Consider the following 6,081-nt stretch of genomic DNA (forward strand, 5'->3'; position numbering starts at 1 on the left):
TCAGTCAAGCCAGAGGCCAGGACGCAGTGCTGAGCACCCTGTCGTGGGAGTCCTGGGCTTTCCAGGGGGCCTAGTCAACCACAAGGGACAGCGTAGTGAGGGAGCCCCCAGAGCCCCTGCTGGGCGTGAAGGGTCCAGGAAAGGAGCTGGGGTACGGCTGCTCCTGCTCAGGCGGCTCCTCCCTGCCCTTCCAGGCCGTCCCTGCTGTGGTTCCACAGCCTCCCGGGGTGGAGAGCTCCGTTTTCACTTCGGTGGTTCAGCTTGTTCCCGTGCAGTGGTCCCTTGAGTTGGTCCAAGTTACACCAGTTGTTTGTTGAGGTTGTTCAGGTCACACACACTCCACACTTGTTCTGGGCCTGACTTCCTGAGAAGATGGAGAAAAAGCACCGTGTCTCTTAGGGGTGTTGGATGCCCGCCCCCTGTTGTGTGGGGGAGGTGGGAGCAGGCTCCTGGGTCCTGTGTGAGTGTCCCCTTTGATGATTTGCAGTTGGACTAGAATAAAACTTGCTACTGGCAAAAAAAAAAGAAAAAGTGCTCCTGTTTGATGTCTTTCTCCATTTGTTGAGAATTCCCTCCTACGGCCAGGGTGAAGGCATAGTGGCATAGCCTGGCTTGCACCTTCCTTAAACCTGGGCAGTAGAGAGGAGGGCACGCAGGGGATACTCACCATTATCTGTGGTGGTCGAGGGCTGCAGACAGGCCGAGTGTCTTGAGTCGTGGGAGGTGGGCGATAGGGAGGGCAGGTGAAATGCTGTGGTACACAAGGAGTCTTGGGGAGACAGGAGTGTTGGCTTAGGTGTCCACATAGCCGTGTGGGTCCATCTTAAGTACTTGGTGCTGATGGGAAATGGAAGAAATTGAATGAGATCTGTAACACAGTACTATTTCAGTAAATGAAAAATGTGTGTGTATGTGTGTGTGCGTTGCTCAGTCGGGTCCGACTCTTGGCAACCCCATGGGCTGTATCCCGCCAGGCTCCTCTGTCCACGGGATCAAATCATTTGTTAAGAACATACAACTGAAAAGTTCTATACAGGCTTTACGGTTGCCCTTGAGATGAGCGAGAGGGATGTGGAGATTAAATAGAAACGAGCTTGGTCTCTGTAAGGTAAGGGGTAATCTTGGTGTAGAGACACGGTGGGGAGGGAGGTTATCGTAGGACGAGGCCCTGAGAGGTGCTCAAGCTTCACCATGTGCAGGAAACCTCTGGAGCACCTCCTGAATCCCTTCTCCAGCCTCCTCTCCGTGACCTTTTGCATTAGAGACACCCCCTTATCCCATCCCAGGAGTGCTTTAATGTGCCTGGCCTTTGCCTTGCATCGTGGGGAGAAAAGCAAAATAGATAGGGTCCTGTTTCTTCAGCAAGGTCAGGTTTTTCTTGAAGGGAAATGATTGTATCACTCCATCAGACTAGTATAGTAGCGGCACCCAGGGTCAAACCCACACCTCCCGTATTTCTCACATTGCAGATACTTTACCCATTGAGCAATAGGGGAAGCCCGGTGTTTTCACTGGAAAAGACCCTGATGCTGGGAAAGACTGAGGGCAGGAGGAGAAGGGGATGGCAAGAATGAGATGGTCGGAGGGCATCATTGACTCAGTGGACGTGAGTTTGAGCAAACTCCAGGAGGTAGTGGAGGACAGAGGAGCCTGGTGTGCTGCAGTCAGTGGGGTTGCAAGGAGTTGGACAGGACCGAGTGACTGAACCACTGTTTTAAGTTCTTCACATCAAAATGAACTTCCTCCTCACAAGACCCTACGTGGTGGGTATTTCCCCATTTTCCACGTGAGATGTGCGGAGAGACCCCAGAGTTGATGTGAAGGAGAGGTGGCTGTGAACCGAGCCATCTTGCCTCAGAGCCCACACGCTTGACCACAGGCTCTGCTGCTTCTGGTGGACCACGATTAAGGACCTTGTGTCTGGGTTGGATTCTAAGTCCTTGTTGCCTGTGGCCTCCGCACCGGCAGCATCGGCCTTCCGTGGGAGCCTGGTAGAAATGCAGACTCTGAGCCTCACTGCATCAGAATCTGCCTTTTCACAAGATCTCTGGGTCATGCTCTGCTCACAGAATGCCCTGTTTGCCACTGATACAAAAAATCTTGCCTGCTTCAGCTGTCCTTCATTGAAAGCCTGCTCTGTTGGGTGATGAGAAGGTAACAGGCGGTGCAGCTGCCTGAAGGACAAGAATGATCAAGTTAGCTTGAAATCAACACATAGTGAAGAATGAAATGCCAAACACCAGCGACTCATCTGTACTATCTTCTCCTTGCTGTTCCTGCCGGTAAGGTCCTCATTGTCGTCCACCTAGCTTTTCATTCAGTAACCTAATTGATCTCCTATTCCATTTCACATCCTTTTTACTACCAGAGTTGTTGTCTTGGAACATAAATTGGATATGGCCTTTCCTCAAAGCCTTAGGGGAAGCTTTTAAGTGTAGAACTCAAGACTTGGACCACCTAACCTGCTCTGGGTTTCTTCACCTTCCATACTAAATTCTCTATGCTGCTGCTGTGGTGGGAGTCCTGTCATTTAATCAATAAGCCGCACTTCCCCGTGGCCACATTCAGCTCATGTGTTGCCTCTCCTGGGAATGCCCTTCTCTGTGAGCCAACTATTCAATACCATTCCCTTGTGGCTCAGCTGCTATAGAACCCACCTGCAATGCAGGAGACCCGGGTTCGATCCCTGGGTTGAGAAGATCCCCCAGAGAAGGGAAAGGCTCCCCACTCCAGTATTCTGGCCTAGAGAATTCTGTGGACTGTATAGCTCACAGAATCACAGGACATGACTGAGCAACTTAACACTTTGACTCAGCTTGTAGACCCACTTCTATGAAAGCTTCCCTCGTTCATTTCTTTTGTTCGGCAAATAGATGTTGAGCACCTGTTACTGAAGCACTGTTTTAAATACTTGGGTTAAGGCAGTGTAGAAAACAACAATCTTAGCCCTGGTTGAATTTCAGTTCAGTCAGTCGTGTCTGACTCTGCGACCCCATGAATTGCAGCATGCCAGGCCTCCCTGTCCATCACCAACTCCCGGAGTTCACCCAAACTCATGTCCATCGAGTCGGTGATGTACATTCTATCAAAATCTGTTTCCTTAAAAAAAATTTTTTTAATTGAAGTATAACGATATCCCTGGCGGTCCAGTGGCTAAGACTCCATGCTCCGAAAGCAAGGGGCCTGGGTTTGATTCCTGGTCAGGGAACTAGATCCCACATGCTGCAACTAAGTTCACGTGCCGCAATGAAGATTAAAGATCCTGAATGCCGCAACTAAGACTTGGTGCAGCCAAATGAATAAAGTACTAAAAAATATATACCATGTACTGTAGCAGTAAAATAAAAAAGATGAGAAAGTTATTTTTTTAAAAAGAACACTAAAAGAATGAAGTATAGTTGATATATAATATGTGAGTTATAGGTGCACACTAGAGATTCACAATTTTTAAAGATTATTTATAGCTATTAAGAATATTGGCTATATTCCCTGCCCTGTACGATATATCCTTGTAGCTTATTTTGTGCATAATGGTCTGTTCCTCTCAATCCCCTTCTCCTATGTTGCTTCTCCCCGCTTCCCGCTCCCTATTGGTAACCACTAGGCTGTTCTTCGCAAGTCAGTTTCTGTTACATTCACTGGTTTGTTGTATTTTTAAGATTCCACATATAAGTGATACCATAGAGTATCTGTCTTTCTGTATCTGACTTACGTCACGGGGCATAACACCCATCAAGTCCATCCGTGTTGTCACAGATGGCAGAATGCCACTTTTTTAATGACTGAGTGGTATCCTGTTGTATGTATGTACACACCTTCTTTCTCCATGCATCTGTGGACAGGCACTTAGGTTGCTTCCGTGTCTTGGCTATTGTAAACTGCTGCTGTGAACCCTGGAGTGGAAATCTGTTCCCCTCGTGTACTGTACCTTTGCACAGCCTTAGATTTTGTTCACTCATGAATATCCAAGTCTCCTCCATGTGCAAAGTCTACAGAGGGAAGGATAAAAGGTTAATAAATCTGAGACTTTGTTCTCGGGCTTACAAGTTGTCAGGGGTATCTAATAGAAGATCGAAAACAATATGTCCTAAGTGAAGCTAAAATCTAAGAATTCAGAGAACAGTTAAACATTCAGCTGTGGGACGTTGGGAATGGCATTATGAGAGATGCCTTTGGGCTGAAAGAAATGCTTTTGAGCTGGACCTTTAAGTTGAAGTACATTCTAAAAAGGAGTGATATGACCAAACTAGATATTATGGGGTGTGTACCAATAAACACCAATTCATTTGACTCAGCTGAGGGTGGGGTGGGAGGAGGGGAGTAGTGGGGACGTAGTTGGAAAGAGAGGTTGAGGTCAAACTAGGGAGTTTGGATTTTACTGAGTAATGGGGAGCTGAGAGTTTTGAGCAAAAGAGTGATTTGTATCTAGCTGCGAACTGGGACGATTACCCTAATAAGAGCTTTTGTTTCTGTTGAGGACGGGGGGCGCACGGGGCATACGTGAGAGGTTTTTGAGTAAGACGAGCAAGAGCCGATGAAGGTCTGATTGGGTGTAGCTGTGGCTGGAAGAGAGCAGTGGACGAGATCACAGAGGCAGAGTCAACAGGAGGTGATGCTTTTTGAAAGCAAGGTGTCAGTCGAATCCAGATTCCACAGCTCCGAGCTTGGGGGCTTGGCACGGAGGTTCTCACCGAACGTCCGCTGAGGGAATAGGTCTAACGAGTTCACAGAACAGGGAGCCCAGTGCTCTGTCGACAAGGGAGGGCTTCGTGGAGCAAGGGGATTTGGTTACCCTCTGGCCTCCCTCTGCTAATACCTCCCCTCTTGCCACTTTATTTTTCATTTTTTATTTTTTTTTAACAATCACATAAGGAAGCATTTATTTGAGGTTTAACATGTAATCATACAAATAAAGTCTGTATAAACACAAATCCACAGTCATAACACAGATAGCAAAAGACAGTAAAAACAAAACTAAGTGGCGGCTGTATACAGTTGGACACAAATTGTGTCTTGTACACTAGAAAGTCTTTTACAAAATAATCATCTTAGATCAACAGAAGACCAATCTTCAATGTCCTCCTGCAAGATGGTTACTTTAGCAATCTCTTCCTGTTTTCTGCAGTGTCCCCTTTAATACGGCTGGTAATTGTTTTGGTGATTGCCACCCCCTCAGGATGCCTTGCCGTAAGTGCTCTGTTGGCCACTGTAGTCTGCATATCCCTGTCCATATCCATAGTTCCCATAGTTACACCCAGTATAATCATAGCCGCCATAGCCACTATAGTTTTGATCACCACCATAGGCACTATTGTAATTTCCATATCCTTGATCATAATAGTTGTTAAATCCTTGGTTCCAGTTTTGGCCCTGACCTCGGCCTTGACCCCTAGTACCACCTCGCCCACCAGCTGCAGCACCTCTTCCTCCCTTTTGTTGTTGCTGTTGCTGTCTATATACCTCTTTCGGTTGTGCAACTTTGATTTCACACTTCCCAGAACCAATTTGATGGTATCTGCTTTCTAACAATTTCTTTACTGGCTCCTCGTCTGTATATGTTATAAAGCAAAATCCTCTTCTTTCATTTGTTTTTGTATCCATAGGAAGTTCAATATTTTCAATCTCTCCAAAGGCTCCAAAATATTCTTTAATTTGTTCCTCCAAAGTATCTGGGCTCAATCCACCCACGAAAACCTTTTTGGGGGGTTCCTTCCCTTTTAAAGCTTTGGCCCTTTTAGGGTCTATCAATTTGCCATCCAGTTTGTGTTTTTTCAGTTCCAAAACCTTATCAACACTAGCAGCATCCTTGAAAAGCACAAATCCAAATCCTCGTGATCTTCCAGTAACAGGATCTGTTTTAATCGAGCAGTCCACAACTTCCCCAAATTGAGACAAATATTCAGTTAGATCTTTCTTGCTTGTATCCCAGCTCAAGCCTCCAATAAACATTTTACCGTCATCCTGCTGGTTCTTGCTTGCGTTGATCTTGGATCCCTCTGCGAATTCCTCTATGTTGCTGTACTCGTTCATGTCTTCCATAGCGGCGGAGTGGTCGGCCGGAAGGTGCTGGCGCGCAGACCG

The 6,081-nt window shown here is 46.8% G+C and overlaps 1 pseudogene; it reads right to left on the minus strand.

The window, feature by feature from the left end:
• Positions 1 to 4,995: 4,995 nt before the first annotated feature.
• Positions 4,996 to 6,081, minus strand: LOC138080119 (heterogeneous nuclear ribonucleoprotein D-like pseudogene; annotated as a pseudogene).

Source organism: Capricornis sumatraensis, chromosome 5, assembly GCF_032405125.1.
Source record: "Capricornis sumatraensis isolate serow.1 chromosome 5, serow.2, whole genome shotgun sequence".
NCBI lineage: Eukaryota > Metazoa > Chordata > Mammalia > Artiodactyla > Bovidae > Capricornis > Capricornis sumatraensis.